At 41.0% G+C, this 19,647-nt stretch overlaps 1 protein-coding gene across 7 annotated transcripts in view; it reads right to left on the reverse strand.

The window, feature by feature from the left end:
• Window positions 1-19,647, reverse strand: part of cacnb2a (calcium channel, voltage-dependent, beta 2a) — a 132,906-nt gene that overhangs the window by 66,036 nt on the left and 47,223 nt on the right. The gene's annotated exons all lie outside the window — the stretch shown is intronic.

Here is a 19,647-nt window from a genome sequence, read left to right on the forward strand (position 1 = left end):
GAGAGAACACATTAGGCTACACTACAATTAGGCTACAATACAGGGTCCCAGCAGGTAGTATATCTACAAGAAACACTTTAACATTAAAACAACAATAATCAAATCGTTTTTATAATTTCTTTGAAAATATGTATCTAACTTTCTCCCCTATAACTATGACATTACATGTTGTAAGCAGACCTGCAGAGCACTCTACTGTTATTGGCACCATTGGTAAAAATGAGCAAAACAGGCTGTTAAAAAATGATATATTATTCACAAAAATAAAATGTCCCACAGTTGTTGCCCCCCTTCCCCAGAAATAAAATAAAATCTAACTGTATATTCCCATTCATGTTTTACATTTTTGATTTCACATGAGTGATTAAGTGGAAAGCCATGACTTCCCGTTTCACTCGTGTATAAATATGAGGTGACACAAAGGCCAAATTCCCATAGTCATCCGTCAATATGGGAAAGACCCGAGAATACAGTAATGATGACCAACAAAAGTTTGTTGAGCTGCACAAATCAGTAAAATGCAATGAGAAAATAGCTTGATAGTTGAAAATTCTCATTTCCAATATCAGGGCAATATTTAATAACTTCAAAGCAACTGGGGATGATAACAAACAGCCTTGAAGAAGACATGTGTCTATATTGACCCCAGGCACAGTGATGAGGATGGTTCAACTGGCCTGGAAGTAGACATGTGTCTATATTGACCCCAGGCACAGTGATGAGGATGGTTCAACTGGCCTGGAAGAGGACGTGTCTGTATTGACCCCAGGCACAGTGATGAGGATGGTTCAACTGGCCTGGAAGAAGACATGTGTCTATATTGACCCAAGGCATAGTGATGAGGATGGTTCAACTGGCCTGGAAGTAGACATGTGTCTATATTGACCCCAGGCACAGTGATGAGGATGGTTCAACTGGCCTGGAAGAAGACGTGTCTATATTGACCCCAGGCACAGTGATGAGGATGGTTCAACTGGCCTGGAAGAGGACGTGTCTATATTGACCCCAGGCACAGTGATGAGGATGGTTCAACTGGCCTGGAAGAAGACATGTGTCTATATTGACCCAAGGCATAGTGATGAGGATGGTTCAACTGGCCTGGAAGAGGACGTGTCTGTATTGACCCCAGGCACAGTGATGAGGATGGTTCAACTGGCCTGGAAGTAGACATGTGTCTATATTGACCCCAGGCACAGTGATGAGGATGGTTCAACTGGCCTGGAAGAAGACATGTGTCTATATTGACCCAAGGCATAGTGATGAGGATGGTTCAACTGGCCTGGAAGAGGACGTGTCTGTATTGACCCCAGGCACAGTGATGAGGATGGTTCAACTGGCCTGGAAGAGGACGTGTCTGTATTGACCCCAGGCACAGTGATGAGGATGGTTCAACTGGCCTGGAAGAAGACATGTGTCTATATGGACCCCAGGCACAGTGATGAGGATGGTTCAACTGGCCTGGAAGAAGACATGTGTCTATATTGACCCCAGGCATTGTGATGAGGATGGTTCAACTGGCCTGGAAGAAGACATGTGTCTATATTGACCCCAGGCACAGTGATGAGGATGGTTCAACTGGCCTAAGAATCTCCAAGGATTCGCGTTTCCACCAAAACGTACCCCTAACTATGAGTCCCAGGAACTGCTATTCAAGTAACTAAAGGGTTCCTTCAGCCCATTGTTGTGTGCATTTACACAGCGGTCTAAAGACCCGCAAAGATTGGGCAAATTAGTCCTTTGACGTATGCACCATACAGACAGACAGGCATCTTTATTATTTATGTGACACTGCAACATCACAGCAACCAGGGAGGAGATTAAAGTTGTGTTGCTGTTGATCATGATTTATTGGTTTACAAATGTGGTAATTGAGTCAACAGTGGAAGAGACTAGCAGTAGTAGCAAATCTGGTTAAAAATCCCCGAAATGCTAGTCGAGTTGCAATACGAATAAAGTGAATGGATTTTACGAATGATCGTGGAGATTGACCATGAGATGACTGATGAGACGATTCACGTCATCGGGCACAAAGAGAATGGTAAGATTTTTTAGTAGGCCTATATACGTTCAAGTTAATCACAAGTGGGAATAATGTTACTGTAAACTACATCGACTTATTATTGGCACCTTTTGTGTATGTTTCAGATATGCGAGTACTACAGAATGCGTTGTGTTTCTCCATCCGTTTGGGTACACCGTGGTTTTAACTTTCCCCTTAAGAATTTAAGGATTTAAGGACAAGTTTCTGTACCTGTGTCGTCGATTGCAACCATAACTGGGGTGACATGACATCGCCGTCGTGTAACCATTCAAAAAAGGATCGCCATTGCACTGTGGAAACTTGAAACCAACTCAGTACAGGAGCATGTCTCATTTGGAGTCGGGATTACTACGGTGTGTCAATAAACTGTACACAAATTTCTTCAAACGTTGAGATTTAATAAATATTTCAGCAGTGAGCAAGACAGTGTGTGGAAGTTCTTCTGTTTTCAGGTTTACACAAACAGCCTCTATACACACGTATTTGGTTCCATAACTATTTATTTATCTGCAAAAATGTAGGTGCAAAACACAAAGAGTACTGTAAACCAGCAGCAATCTGGGTAGTATTATTGAACATTTTACATTGTAGATTCTCACTGAAGGCATCAAAACTATGAATGAACACATATGGAATTATGTACTTAACAAAAAAGTGTGAAATAACTGAAAACATGTCTTATATTTTAGATTCCTCAGAGTAGCCACCCTTTGCTTTTTTGATAGCGCTGCAAACCCTTGGTGTTCTCTCAATGAGCTTCATGAGGTAGTCACCTGAAATGGTTTTCACTTCACAGGTGTACCTTGTCAGGGCTAATTAGTGGAATTATTTCCCTTATTAGTGGGGTTGGGACCATCAGTTGTGTTGTGCAGAAGTCAGCCCTATTGGACAACTGTTAGAATTCATATTATGGCAAGAACCAATCAGCTAAGTAAAGAGAAATGAGTGGCCATTATTACTTTAACAAATGAAGGTCAGTCAGTCCAGAAAATTGCGAGAACTTTGAATGTGTCAACGAAACTGGCTCACGAGGACCGCCCCAGGAAAGGAAGACCAAGAGTCACCTCTGCTGCTGAGGCTAAGTTCGTGCGAGTCACCAGCCTCAGAAATCGCAGGTTAACAGCAACTCAAATTAGAGACCAGCTGAATGCCACACAGAGTTCTAGCAGCAGACACATCTCTAGAACAACTGTTAAGAGGAGACTGCGCGAATCAGGCCTTCATGGTCAATTAGCTGCTAGGAAACCACTGCTAAGAAGAGGCAACAAGCAGAAGAGATTTGTTTGGGCCAAGAAACACAAGGAATGGACATTAGACCAGTGGAAATCTGTGCTTTGGTCTGATGAGTCCAAATTTGAGATCTTTGGTTTCAACCGCCGTGTCTTTGTGTGACGCAGAAAAGGTGAATGGATGGATTCTACATGCCTGGTTCCCACCATGAAGCATGGAGGAGGAGCTGTGATGGTGTAGGGGTGCTTTGCTGGTTTTTAAAGATATATTGTACAGAGTAATCATTTGATCACGTTGTTAATGTTTAGTGATTATTAGATACATACAAATGTTAACTAGCATGTTACCGGCCGCTGTCCTCTATTATCAGCTGCCTTATTATTTTGTCCAATAACGTTGCATTACCTCTTTATTTGTGTTACAAATACCTGATCATAGTTTAAATTACGTGTTTACTAGAAAGTTTTAGCTACCTTTCCTGGGTAAGGGAGAAAGTCAAGACAACTGATAACAGCCTATGTGATGATGTCTGGTCTGTCGCGCAAGTCGAAGTTCACGATTTGCAACTTAAAGTATTTAACCCCCATTTATTACTGTATCAAATATGGGGTGGCCGATAATAGGGGACGTTAGCTAGGCTAACATCATTGATGTTCCTGTAGCTAACGTTGGTTTTTGTCTAGAGAAACAATGGCATGACAAACAATAACATGTAGTATACAAATATCCTGACTTTTCCTAAACGTAACGTTATAGCATTTAACATGCATCATATAAAACATTTACCTTCAACCGACTGGTTATCCAGTTTCTGTGTCTTCCACCATGGCTTCCAACAACGCAGCAGCCAAGTCAATCATTGCCGCAGCGCCATAGAAGGCCGACCTGTGACCCAGCAACGCATGTAGAGGTTCAAACTATTTGCTCCGCCTGTCAGAACCGCTTCTGTTTTTGTAATCCTCAATCTTCTTGTAATCTTGTTTAAATTTTTTAAGCTTCTCCCGGCACTGTTTCCCGGTGTGAATAATGCTCAACTCACCTAATTTGTATGATATTTTCGTGTACACCTTATCATAACGAATCAACGTTTTTCGAATTCTCGCTGGATTTGGTTGTCAGCATAAACACTCAATAAGGCCTGGACTTCGTCATCGGTCCATCTGTCTCTCGAATTCCTCTCCATAGTATGTCCTTTTATTTTTTGTAAGCAAAATGAACTCCTTTAATAACTTGTGTACATTACTCTTCTGAGGACATTTAAATATGGCGGTTGAACTCTTCTACTACTGGACCAATCAGAAATGTTCAGCACTGCAGGCCCCACCACAAAGGTTCTTGTACTCTGGGAGAGTCCTACCTCCCGAGCAGGGACTGTTTTGAGGGTAAAATGCAGTTCCTGGTTCTAGACCCTGGTTCTTGCGGTGGAAACGCAGCGAGTTCCTGGAAAAGTTCCTAGTTCCTGGGTATAATTCCTGCGGTGGAAACGCAATAAATATTTTTTTTAAAAGCCATGCAGAATAGTACCTCACCCCGACTGTTTAGTACGGTGATGGATCTTTGATGTTGTGGGGCTATTTTTCTTCCAAAGACCCTGGACAACTTGTTGGGATACATGGATTTTTCTTCCAAAGACCCTGGACAACTTGTTGGGATACATGGACTCAAACAAGTACAAGCTGATTTTAAATCAGAACCTGACTGCCACTGCCAGCAAGCTTTGGTTGGATCTTCCAGCAACACAATGACCCAAATTACACCTCAAAATCAACACTAAAATGACTCACGGACCACAGAATCAAAGTTATTCCATGGCCATCCCAGTCCCCTGACCTAAATCCTATAGAAAACCTGTAGGTTGAGTTGAAGAAGAGGGTCCAGAAACGTGAATCTGAAGGATCTGCAGAGATAATGTATGGAGGAAGGGTCTCAGATCCCTTTCCATGTGTTCTCCAACCTCACTAGTCATTATAAGAGAAGACTCAGAGTTGTTATCTATTAAAGGGATGTTGCACAATATTTTAAAGGGGTGCCAATAATTGTGGCACACACATATTTATGAAAAATCTTTGTTTCATGTTTTGAATATTTTTTTTTTACTGTTAATATTTTAAGTAATAATAAAAAAAAAACACTGCCTGTTTTTCTCATATTTATTAAGGGTGCCAATATTAGTGGAGGGCAGTGTATAGCTTAATCAATAGTGTGAGACCAGAAAAGCAAATCACATAGACCAATCCTCCTCAGCCTCTTGGTAATGCCCAGATGTTTGAGAGTCAAGGAAACAACCCACATTCGCGGATAAATCCTTCTAGATTACAGCATGACTACGTTTGGTCTGCTTTAACCCGTTTCCGAGGATTATAACCCAAAGCGTGAGCTGTGCACGTGGCTCAGCGATAAAGACCCTTGCCTAGTAAGGACAGTGTTTCACAAATACCACCTAAGCCCCTTTTTGAGCCAGAAAAAGCCATGAGCTACTCTACAGAAGACCCTATTAACCTAGGGTCATTTTTTTAAATGTATCCATTTGGAATTCCCCATTTAAGTCAACTAATAATCTGTTCCATTAATTTTATTTCAGTAAATGTAATCCTATATGATATGTGAAAACTAGATAACTTTGAAAAACTGGGCTCAGGTAATGCACAGTGCTAAAGCTCACTGTTATATGAGAGTATATTTTATTGCATTTTCCTCAACCTCAAGTCTAGTACACAGTGCTTACCCACTGCATAAATCGCCAAAAGTGGTTCCTTTGCAAGGAAACTATTAGATTAAGTAAAAATAATACACCAGCTGCAATTTCTAACTGATCTACAAAGCAGAGCATATTGCAGGGGTACCTGGCCTCCAGACTGACCCAAAGTTTTAAATACATTTATTTTTCGCCTAGAACTCTGCTAACACACATTTCTTGAACGTGTACTACATTTTCTCTAAACTAAAATCACACTTCTCAAAACTTACACCATATTGACAAAGCCCCAGACATCTAACAAACGCTGTCACGATTCATTGAGTCTCTCGAGTAATTTGATTACAAAAAATCCTTGATTGCTGTCTCGAGGCTTCTATTAAAAAAGGGTGCCGAACGTTGCAAGATGGTCTTGCAAGGTCCCAGGAAAAAAATAAAAGGCAGATGTCCAAAGATAATCTGATTGCATGTCGCTAATGCAAGACTGAACTTGCGTTTCACAATAGAACTTCAATGGAACATTTGAGGAGGTAGCAGGGGCCAGGAACTGATCCTATATATGATCTGGGCCAGGAACTGATCCTATATATGACCTGGGCCAGGGATTTATCCTGCACTGAACCAAATTATAAACGCATCACTTTTGTTTTTGCCCGCATTTATCATGAGCTGAACTCAAAGATGTAATCAATCAATCAAATGTATTTATAAAGCCCTTTTTACAACAGCAGTTGTCACAAAGTGCTTTACAGAGACACCCGGCCTTAAACCCCAAGGAGCAAACAACAGTAGTGTTGAATTTCAGTGGCTAGGAAAAACTCCCTAAGAAGGCCGAATTTTAGGAAGAAACCTAGAGAGGACCCAGGCTCAGAGGGGTGACCAGTCCTCTTCTGGCTGTGCCGGGTGAAATATTAAGAGTCCAATTGGAATAATTAATACATTTCTCTGGGCTAAATCCAGAGGCTATTTGATTTTAGACTAGGTCAGAAGTATGACCAGGTGGATAAGGACAGGGACAGCAACGGGCCCCCCAAACCAGGTAATCTGCAGATGTGGACCAGGACTTCATCTCCTACTAAAATTTTAAACTGGAGGAAACTGAGAAAAGGTAGAAGTGCATTCCTCATATCCCCCACCACAATAATATAGCAGCGTAACAGCTCATGACAGTAATACTTTCTCTATGTGCACAAAATACCTATTTCTCCCAAATATTGTTCACAAATCTATCAATCTGTGTTAGTGAGCACTTCTCCATTGCTAAAATATTCCATCCACCTCACAGGTGTGGCATATCAAAAGATGCTGATTAGACAGCATGATTATTGCACAGGTGTGCCTTAGGCTGGCCACAATAAAATCTGTCAGTATCTGGTGTGACCAACATTTGCTTCATGCAGTACAACACATCTCCTTCACATAGAGTTGATCAGGTTGTTGATTGTGGCCTGTGGAATGTTGGTCCACTCCTCTTCAATGGCTGTGCAAAGTTGCTGGATATTGGCAGGACCTGGAACACGCTGTCGTATACGTCGATCCAGAGCATCCCAAACATGCTCAATGGGTGACATGTCTGGTTAGTATGCTGGCCATGCAAGAACTGGGATGTTTTCAGCTTACAGGAATTGTGTACAGATCCTTGCAACATGGGGCCGTGCATTATCATGCTGCTACATGAAGTGAGGGTCGTGGATGAATGGCAAGACAATGTGCCTCAGGATCTCGTCACGGTATCTCTGTGCATTCAAAATGCTATCAATAAAATGCACCTGTGTTTGTTGTCCATAACACAATCCAGCCCATACCATAATCCTACCGCCACCATGGACCACTCGATCCACAACATTGACATCAGCAAACAGCTCACCCACACAACGCCATACACAACGCCATCTGCCCTGTACAGTGAAATCCGGGATTCATCCGTGAAGAGAACACCTCTCCAAAGTGCCAGACGCAATCGAATGTGAGCATTTGCCCACACAAGTCGGTTACAACGACGAACTGCAGTCAGGTCGAGACCCCGATGAGGACGACGAGCATGCAGATGAGCTTCCCTGAGACAGTTTCTGCAGAAATTCTTTGGTTATGCAAACCAATTGTTGCAGCAGCTTGGCTGGTCTCAGACAATCCTGGAGGTGAAGATACTGGATGTGGAGGTCTTGGGCTGGTGTGGTTACACGTGGTCTGCGGTTTTGAGGCCGGTTGGTTGTACTGCCAAATTCTCTGAAACGCCTTTGGCTTATGGTAGAGAAATGAACATTCAATTCACAGGCAACAGCTCTGGTGGACATTCCTGCAGTCAGCATGCCAATTGCACGCTCCCTCAAAACTTGCGACATCTGTGGCATTGTGCTTTGTGATGGAACGGCACATTTTAGAGTGGCCTTTTATTGTGGCCAGCCTAAGGCACACTTGTGCAATAATCATGCTGTCTAATCAGCATCATGATATGCCAGACCTGTGAGGTGGAAGGATTATCTTGGCAAAGTAGAAGTGCTCACTAACACAGATTCAGACAGATTTGCGAACAATATTTGGGAGAAACAGGCCTTTTGTGCACATAGAGAAAGTCTTAGATCTTTGAGTTCAGCTCATGATAAATGGGGGCAAAAACAAAAGTGTTGCGTTTATAGTTTTGTTCAGTGTATATATGATCTTGGCTAATGATTTATAAATCTTCATAATCCAAAAATGCAGAAATTCTATTGGTTAACTGAATATATGCTGGTTGTTGATTAAGAATGCAGGGTGAAGTTAATTGCCAAAACAAAAAATGACCAAAATTACAGTGGAGAAAAAAACATGACCGTAAGGAGCGTCAAAGTAAATTTTCGGTTTATCGTTCAGCTCTAGTTAATTGCCGATGACACTAAATACAATTATGCCACAAATAGCAAGCTAACTAGCTACTGAAAGTAGGGTTAGGTTTAGGGAATAATGCAAGAAACAGTTTTTTCAGTTCCAAGTCAGAGCAGTGTCTTTAGAGAGCTCAACTGTGCCATTTGCTAAACTGTCCCATACAAATGTAAATATTAATTTTGGGGTGAGGTGGAAGATGGAGCAAGGTCAGGTGGAAGATGGGGCAAGGTCAGGTGGAAGATGGGGCAAGGTCAGGTGGAAGATGGAACAAGGTCAGGTGGAATTTGGGGCAAGGTAAGGTGGAAGATGGGGCAAGGTGTGGTGGAAGATGGGGGAAGGTCAGGTGGAAGATTGTTTGGTAGACTAAGGTAATTAAACCAATGCCTGTTGTGCCACAATCTTTCTGTTTAACTGGGCTACCAGATCTGAGAATGTGTGCAGAAGTATCTGAGAATGAGATTAAGTAAACCAAGGTAAATTAAGTAATTAAGTAAAATTTTTCCAGGCCTCACTTCTAATTCTGTGTGTGTGTTTTTGACATATGTCAGTCAATGGGATGGGTTGAGCCAAGTTTGAACAGATCAATGAGCCACTCACTCTGTCAGTGTTAGGTAACAAATGCCCTCGCAGCCTTTGGCTTATAGATTTGTACTGCAGTGACACTAACACATATTAGAGCATACAGTGAGGCCTCTACATATCAGCTCACCCTGACAATTCAGGCACCATAGTTTATTAACTGAGTCACACAGGTCTGAAAAAATACTGAGGTTTGTCCCACATTCCCTAGATACTGCCCTACTTTTGACCAGGGCAAAATGTTATAAGGAAAAGGGCGCTACTTGGGACTACTCACACCATAAGAAGTGACTGACTTACAAGTGTGGGATGTGGGTGGAACAGATTCCCACACCAAATATTGATGCTTTAATTGGCTAAAACAATGTATAATCACGCAATTCAGAAAATACTCTTTAAAACAAGTGCTGCTTCCCGGTTTGTGGAGGAACCATTTGTAATACCTAGAGACCTCTGTGCTACACGTGAGAAGGAGAAGCTGGACAGAAGTGTCATCTGGCTGTAGTTGTTCTGCATGATATCTTAAGGATTTGTAGTTGATGGATTTGCTAACTTATTTGTTTTATGTTCTTGTGTATTCTGTGTTGTATGTATGGTTGTACTGCTGCCTGTCTTGGCCAGGACATTCTTGAAAAAGTATTTTCCTGGTTAAATTAAGGTTAAAATCTGTGTTTGTAGGTGGATCTGTGTTTGACACAGATCCACCTACATCAGGATGGCTGGATCCTGCTCCTCACGTGGACTCTGGCTAAACTCTACACTATCAGGATTACACAGTTTACGGACTCTCAGAAAAAGGGGCAGTAAGCATTCCAACTGTTATGTCTCAGCGGTTGCCTGACGCATAGCCGAAACCCGTGTTGTGATTTCTATTTTAACATAACACTAAGCTGAGACGTTTTGACAGGAAAGCCTTAAAGGCCTATCTCGTGCTGAAAAGAGAAGCCCATTATAAATACAAAGGAACATTAAGCCTATCCTGTTGTCATTGAGATGTTTAGTATCCCACCTGTCCTGCAATTTGGAGTTTTGGGTACAGTTGCCCCCCGCCCCCAAACTTGTCACAACAAGGACTGTAGAGTAAATACATAAAGACTCTCAAAGTAGCAGTGCTGATTTAAGATCTGGTGAAGACCCCCCCCCCCCCCCCCCCCCCCCCCCCCTTGTAATTTTACAGCAAAACTGATCCTAGACCAGCACTCCTTCAACAAAATGACAATCACAGAATAACAATAACAGCTATCTTATTCAAACACCCAAACAGCCACAGTGCTCTAAGGCTGCATTTAAACAGGCAGTCTAAATTATTATCCCACTAGCAGATTAGCCAATAATTAGGCAAAAACTCTGCATTAAGCTGCCTATGTAAATGCAGCCTTATTGACCAAAGGCTCATTTCCATATGGAATGATGCTATAAATTATAATGAACATTTTCTTTTATTCAATTCTCCCATTGTAAAACTGTTAAATTCCATTGAGTTAGTGGATGTTTTTGTAACATTAACAACAACACTTATGTAGCACTAATGGGCTAGAAAAGGCCACTATTTTATTATTTGAGAGCTTTCTCCAATCTCTTGCTCTTCATCCTAGGGGATTTTGTCTTGCCAACAATCCTATTATACAAATGAAACTTTCCAAATTAAATTGTGATCAATCTGAATTTCTACAATAAAAATGTACACAAGTATCCAATTCTAAAATTCCTAAAACAAAGCCTTCACTTTCAGTAAATTGGCACAAATGCTTTTTGCCGGACCGGGGCCAGCCAAGAAGAGCAAATGTCCCTTACTGAATGAGTGACTGAGTGAGTGACTGAGTGACTGACCAACTACCCCTTGTTAAATAGCATAGTGGTTAGAGACCGGGACTTGTGAACTATAGGTCCTGAGTTCATATCTCCTCACAGCCGAAGTGAAATACGCATTATGAATTATTCCACATAGATGAAAACTTTGCTGGCTAAAACTGTTAGTATCTACATTATAGTAAGCCTGAGATAAAACTTTTACGGTTATACTGTGACTGTTTCTGGTGGATTTCGAAGTACGCATCTGTGCATGCGTTTTGGGTCAGGATAGACAAACAGATCTGCTGGCTTAACATACAGTAATTACATTATAGTAAGCCTTAAATGAAACTGTATAGGGTTATATTGTGAAAGTTCATCTTCAGTTTCGCTAGCAACTGCTCAATTCTTATGATTATTCCTAGGAAGTTAATAGATAGTAGTAAGCCTATTACTGGCTAATAAGCTGTTAAAACGGCCAGTAGCAAAAGCAATACAGTTCATAGACGCTACGATGGAGGTAAACTTAATAAGAAACCTTAGTCAGTTTAACACAATCCTCAATGGAGTCTAGTGACTGCTGAAATGTGTCATGCTGTGGCGAAGTGGTTAAAGACATTGCCTCTCATGTGGAAGACCTAAGTTCGAATCTATTGAGTACAACAACATTTATTAATTATTTCTGGTAGATTCCACGATTCTCTCGTCTTTTCTCTTGATGAAAAAGTTAGTTATCTTCGCCTTTATTGATAGTTATTGTATAAATGTCATTCACGAATGAAAGAAATAAGTATGTTGTTATGCCATGAAATTTTTTTTTTACTATGCCATGACATGAAATATATTTGGCAGACTCGCTAGCAATTGCTCAATTCTTATGACTATTCCAGTAAGTCAGTAGATACCGGTAAAGCTTATTACTAATACGCCGTTAAAACGGCCAGTGGCAAGCACCATACATAGACGATATTTGTGGTGGAGGTAATGTTAGTAAGAAACGTTAGTCAGTTTAACTGTATCAATGTAATTCACGAATGGCCAATTAACTATTAAAATGTCCAGTGGCAAAAGAGGATTTGTTCAGGATAGAGACAAGAGGCTATACTGACACCCAGCAAATGTACTGCTCTGTGGTGTAGTGGTTAACGACACAGCATTTTACGTGCGTGACCCGTGTTCGAATCTCGAGATGGCAACACTTTGTATTGCTGGCTTGCTGAACTAGGCTTGCCTGGTTTCTTGTTCATTATTAGCTTTTGTTTGTAGTTTGATGGCCACATGAATACAACAAAATGTGGAAAAGGGGTTTATCCTAAAACATTGTATGTATCTTTGTGCATGGGGTTGGCTGCAGTCAGTCAAATGGCTTGAAAAAAGAAATGGCCTCTGAGCTTGTTGGAATTGAATCCCATAACCCAATAGTCTGACATGGATAAATCTATTCAAAAGGATGAAAACCCTGGGGCTGGTGTGTGTGTCTCTTTATAATGCTTCGGGGCTTCGCCAGGCACCACTTTTGATGGGTCGGAAATTGCACCAGTGAAACTGGGCTGCCTTAACTAACCTCCATAGGGATAGTTGGAAGCTCTTGCGTTTGAGTGCGGAGCAGTTCCCATAACAGATTATGATGTAAGTCAGTCAGGATGCTCTAAAGACCCATGGTCCTCTCTACTGTATCTTCATTAATTTGGACTTTCTACAGTCATCTCTTGTTTTACAAGCAGGTAGAATGTTTTGTCCTGGCACCACAACTCCAGTTTTCTATCCTCCTTCCTGTAGGCTGGCTCAACCAGTGTTTTGCAGAGCAACACAGTCATTGGTGAAGAGGAAGTAAAGGTGAGGGCTGAGGACACAACTATGGGGTGCTCCAGTGTGAGGAGTCAGTAAAGAGGAGGTTTTGTTGTAAATCCTAAAGGTCACGATATACTCCGGTTTCATTGGTAATTGTTGGCCTAATGATGGCCTTGCTACCAAATTTGTACCTCAATCCACTCATTAATTTGCTGTTCACACTGGTGAAATGTCTGGATCCTGGAATTATTTAAGTGGTGAAACATGCGTGTAGCCAACGATTAAGTGATTGGCACTCTGATGCAAATTATGTTTTCTAATATGAGAAGTTATATGAGAACTCTTTAGGACATTAAGTTTCACAGACTAAGCTGGTTAATAAAACTAATCATGATCTTGAAAACCTTCCTATTCCTTCCCACCTGAAACACAGAGAACAACCTTATTTCTTGGCTACAATAATGTTGTGTATGCCTTCCCAAATATCGTAACTCTATTGGTCAACACAGTTTTAAATATGTTTCTTTGGTGAGAAAGCTTTTGGGACAAGATCTTGATCTATCATAACCTTTATTCAAAAACAATCATTCTGTAATTCAATTCCACTTGAAGGTTTATTTAGACAAGCGTATTTTCTTGTTTGCCCTAGTGCCTAAGCTATTGGTTGCATACAAAAGCAGTCATTTTTATTGATACATTTACACAGGCAGCCCAATTCTGATCCAGTAAATTTGAGCAAACAGAGGCAGCCCAATTTTCATTTACTAATTCTGACCAATCAGATCAGCAATTTTGCACAAGATCCAAATTAGTTGTAAACGCAGCCAGAGTAGCCGGTCATTAAGGTAACATTTTCAGCTATGACATGACTTCTAATGAATAGTTGACGTGCTGTACGCTGCCTGCTGTTACCTACCTGGCTACCTGCCAAACTCTATATAAACTAATTGGTCAAATTCTACTTTAAGAGTTTACCAAAGCCATATTACTCATCTGTTGACCTCTTACCCAACTTTACTACACCGGGACTCTTTTGCCCAACTTTACTACACCGGGACTCTTTTTGGACATAATTTACAGAACTAATCACCCCTGAACACTCGACATTAAGTATAATTAAAATACCTTATCACTGTAATTGTTGTAGCTGCAACACGGAGGAGAACTATCATCTTAAGGTAAAGATAGCAGAGTTAGAGGCTCGCAAATGTCAGGCAAGGATTATACTAGTGTAGAAATAGAAAAAACTGTGTCAGTGCCACCAGGAAGAAACAATATTCTTGTTAGCCCCCCGGCACAGCTCCTGCAGCCGGGAAAGAACTTTCTCTTGGTCACTGGGAAGAAATGCCATCGACCAATTAAACCTGAATCGTTGCTAAATCCAACTGAGACTTTCAACAGGTTTTCCCCACTGGAGTCGGAGTCAAGCCGTATTCGGAGGGGAATGATCTGCAGGCATGTTCTACCGGTGGCTTTGAAAAACTAAAAACTTTAGTCATCAGCGATTCCATTACCCGCAGTATCAGACCAAAGAATCAGCCGGCGATCGTAAACTGTTTACCGGGGGTCAGAGCCACCGACGTAGCCGCAAATCTGGGGCTGGTGCTAGCGAAGTCTAAAACTGGCAAGTATAGAGAGTACAGAGATATTGTTATTCATGTTGCCATCAACAATGTTAGGATGAAACAGTCAGAGGTTACGAAGCAGAACATAGTATCAGCATGTAAACTAGCTAGAAAGATGTGTCGGCATCGAGTAATTGCAGACTTGCGCAACTCAATCACTGGCTGAAAACTGAGTTCTGCCCGTCGCAGGAGGTAGAGTTTGTAGATAACTGGCTCTCTTTTTGGGACTCTCCCAGAAATAGGGCCAGGCCTGATCTGCTGAGGAGCAACAGACTCCATCCTAGCTGGAGTGGTGCTCTTCTTTTATCTAGGAACATTGACAGGAGTCTCACTCCTATAGCCTCACCATGAGATAGGGTGCAGGTCAGGCCGCAGGCTGTTAGCATGCTGTCGATAGCATAGCCAGAGTAGTTAGTACAGCATTACCTATTGCCACTGTGAATCGTTCCAGGCTGAGAAAAGTTAAATAAGGTTGTGCTAACAAAAACAACCTTAAGATAAAGCCTTCCTGCAACTCAGTCACAAAAAAAATGACTGTATCACCTTTCATCTCAAAATGGGACTCCTAAATGTTAGATCCCTTGCTCCAAAGGCAGTTGCAGTAAATTAATTAATCTCTGATCCTAAACTAGATGTTATTGGCTTGGGTGAAACGTGGCTAAAGCCTGATGAATTAATTGCCTTAAATGAGGCCTCTCCTCCTGGCTATGCTAGTGATCATATCCCCCGTGCATCCCGAAAAGGAGGGGGTGTTGCTAATATTTATGACAGTAAATATACATTTACTCTCAAACACATCACTGATTTTAAATATTTTGAAGTTTTACTCATGAAAGTTAACCAGGCCGATAAATCGTTGTACATAGCTACTATTTATAGGCCCCCCCGGCCATACACAATGTTCCTCAATGAGTTTCCAGAATTCTTGTCTAACCTTGTAGTCATGGCAGATAGCCAAAAATGTGAATACTATTTCAATATTCATATGTAAAAGTCCAATGATCCACTTCAAAAGGCCTTTGAAGCCATAATTGACTCAATGGGTTTTATACAACATGTCTCAGGTCCAACACATTAATAGATATTGTAGATCTAATAATTTCCCCCAAAAATCCCGGATTATCAGATCACTGTCTTACATTTACCGTTAAAACAAGAAATCCACCTGCTCCGCAAACAATGAGTTTCAAAAGCCGTACTATAAATTCTCAGACTACAAATACATTCCTTGATATTCTTACAAGTTTGCTCAATAACGACAGAGTAAATAAATCTGTAAACGATCAAATCGAGGACCTAAACTCAACACTGCGAAATACATTAGATACGGTTGCACCACTAAAAACAAAAGAAATCCGCAACTTGCTCCCTGGTGCACAGAAAATACTAGAGCACTTAAGCAAGCCTCCAGAAAATTGGAGCGAAAGTGGCGCTCCACCAAGTTGGAAGTATTCAGACTAGCCTGGATAGACAGTACACTACAATACCAAAAATCACTCACGTCTGCTCGATCAGCTTATTTCTCCAACCTGATTGAGATGAACAAAAACAATTGATACAGTTGCAAAGTAAACAAAAAAGCAAAGCTCAACAAGTGAAGTGGGTCTTCACTTTAGTTGTAATGAAAACATTAACTACTTTGATGAAAAGATCATCACCATTAGAAAACAAATAACTGACTTCTCCTTAAATAGTTATGGTCCTCAAAATCTCAGTTGTCCTGAGAATGTCCTCAACCTCCCTGACCAGGTGTCAATGGGGACACTTGAATTTTTTGATACTATATCGCTTGACACATTCACTAAATTTGTAATTAGTTCTAAACCCACAAACTGTAAGCTAGATCCGATTCCAACTAAATTACTTAAGGAGCTATTTCCTGTGCTAGGTCAGCCAATGTTGAACATAATAAATTGCTCCCTTTCCTCCGGATGTGTACCAAACTCACATATTAAACAATTATAGGCCAATATCGAACCTCCCGTTCCTCTCAAAAATCTTCCTGAAGACAAATAACATTTATGAAATGCTCCAGTCCGGTTTCAGATCCCATCATAGTACTGAGACTGCACTCGAGAATGTAACAAATGACCTTCTAATGGCCTCAGACAAAGGTTCCGCATCTGTCCTGTTGCTTCTTGATCTTAGTGCTGCTTTTGACACTATTTATCACTCCCTTCTCTTAGATAGACTGGAAACCCATATTGGGCTACGTGGACATGTTCTAGACTGGTTTAAATCTTATTTATCTGAAGATATCAGTTTGTTAATGTGGATGGCATATCCTCTGACAAGTCAAAAGTATGCTTTGGTGTCCTCAAGGCTCGGTTCTGGGCCCATTATTGTTCTCACTATATATGCTCCCTCTGGGTGATGTAATCTGAAATCACAATGTAAATTTTCACGGTTATGCTGAAGACACACAGTTATATATTTCAATGAAGCATGGGGAAGCCCCAAAATTAGCTATTTTGGAAGCATGCGTTTCAGATATTAGGAAGTGGATGACAGAGAACTTCTTGCTCTTAAACTCAAGAAAAACAGAAATGCTAGTTTTAGGACCCAAGAAACAAAGAGCTTTGTTAGCAGATCTCACAGTGAACCTCGACAGCTGCATGGTCGTATCCCAAAAAACTGTAAAAACATTGGCGTTACCCTTGACCCTGACCTCTCCTCTAATGAACATTTAAAATATGTCTCAAGAGTTGCTTATTTTCATCTTCGAAACATTGCAAAAATCTGAAACTTTCTATCAAAAACTGATGCAGAAAAACGAATCCATGCTTTCGTTACTTCTAGACTAGATTACTGCAATGCTCTTCTTTCTGGTTACCCAGATAAATCAATAAATAAACTTCAATTAGTGCTGCACACGGCTGCTAGAATCATAACTAGAACAAAACAATTTGAACACATTACTCCTGTACTAGCGTGCTTACACTGGCTGCCTGTTAGGGTTAGGGCTGATTTTAAGGTTTTACTGTTAACCTATAAATCAATACATGGACTTGCTCCTACTTACCTTGCTGAAATTATCCAGCCATACATACCTACATGTAACCTACGATCGCAAGATGCAGGCCTTTTAATTGTACCTAGAATTTATGAACAAACAGCCGGGGGCAGGGCCTTTTCTCATAGAGCAATTAAGGTTAGAAATAAAAACTCCTCTCTACAGCACGGTTTATGATTAGGTGTAGCCTGGCCCGGGGGCATGAAGGTGACCAGAAGGTGACCAGAAACGGTACTGTCCACCCTTGCTGTCTTGCCAGGTGGGTTCTCGCCACCACTGGGATGCCCTCCCTCCAATGCCTTTTGGGGGAAGAGTCACTGGCTTGTTGTTGTCTCTCTGTTGCGCACTTGTGCAATTGGGCTGTACAATGCTGGCAATACTCGGCCCTCACTCAGGGTTGGTTGCGGTTGGTGGGTGTCCCTTTGGTTGATGCCTGGCAATGTGGGTGGATTGATTTCCTGCCTGTTGGGCCCTGTCTGGGGCCTCCCCCGGATAGTGCCACAGTGTCACCGGACCCCCCCGTCTCAGTCCCAAGGTCTTACGCTGCTATACTATTGTGCTGGGGGATTGGGTCAGTTCTCCTTCCCCACTAAGTTCTCCTTTTCCACTATAAATCGTTGTTGATATGAGGAATGCATTTTCTGAATTTTTCCGTTTTAAACTTTAGGAGGACATGAGGTCCTGGTCCACACCTGCAGAGTACCTGGTTTCGGGGCCTGTTGCTGTCCCTGTCCTTTGTCCATCTGGTCATACTTCTGACCTAGTCTAAATTTAACAGACTCTGGATTTAGCCTACATGCATTTATAAATTATTCCAATTGGACTCTTAATATTTCACCCAGCACAGCCAGAAGAGGACTGGTCACCCTTCTGAGCCTGGGTCCTCTATAGGTTTCTTCCTAAATTTCGGCCTTCTTAGGGAGTTTTTCCTAGCCACTGAAATTCAACACTACTGTTGTTTGCTCTTTGGGCTTTAAGGCCGGGTGTTTCTGTAAACTACTTATAACTGCTGTTGTAAAAAGGGCTTTATAAATACATTTGATTGATTGATTGATAGATAATGACATAACATTTTATAAAATGTATGTTCTATGCCATTGAATGACTATGACCTACCGTACCTCTCAGGAATTACGTAAGTAAGGAACTATTCTGTAAACCGTCATTACGTTCAGTATGAACATAAATCATTGCAATTACATTTGCTATTAACATATTGTCAGCACTACTGATTCTTATTGACACGCTATTACTTAATGTTTCTCTATCATTTTGGTCCTAAATATAGTTGATGCAAAACAAAGTACATTTTGGGTTATGGTTTGGACTTTAGCAGGGTTTCCCCAAAAAGTTTTCCCCACAGAGCAGGGGGCTGTGGGCTGTCATGCCAGCATCAACGACATAAAAGGCTCAATGCGTGAAATGCTAAAAAGTCTGTCCTGTACACCAGTCTCTCTTGCTTGTCAACTTTATTTTCTTGGCAATTACAATTACGGTCATCATCATTCCTAAATAATAACCTAAGCACTCACTCTCAATCAACCATTCTCTAAAACTGTTAATAAATCTCCTCCCAGACATATATTCACTGTGGTACTGAATAGTTTTTTTCGCAAAAGGTATCTGTTGTACATTACAGTGGGGGGGATGGAAAATACAGTGTGGTTGGATTTATAACACAATCCCTCTCCAAAGCTAATGAGCACAAGGAAATTAACAACAATAACATAAAATATATATATATTAGATATGTTCTCTACATTAACTTACTTAGCATTAACTTACATAAACTTACTTAGCTCTAACCATTTCTCAATTTGCTCCACCTTACAATATTCTTCACATTATGTATTATAAAGTATTATAACCCCATTAAGTATTATTTAATGTTGAAATAATATGTACCTCCTGAAAATGTTTCTTTTTGGAGGCTTTGTAAGGTTTGCCATAAATTGACGCTCAATTCAGAATGCCATAGAACGCTATATTAACACAAACTGTATGTGTGTATATATATATA

Source organism: Esox lucius, chromosome 21, assembly GCF_011004845.1.
Source record: "Esox lucius isolate fEsoLuc1 chromosome 21, fEsoLuc1.pri, whole genome shotgun sequence".
Lineage (NCBI taxonomy): Eukaryota > Metazoa > Chordata > Actinopteri > Esociformes > Esocidae > Esox > Esox lucius.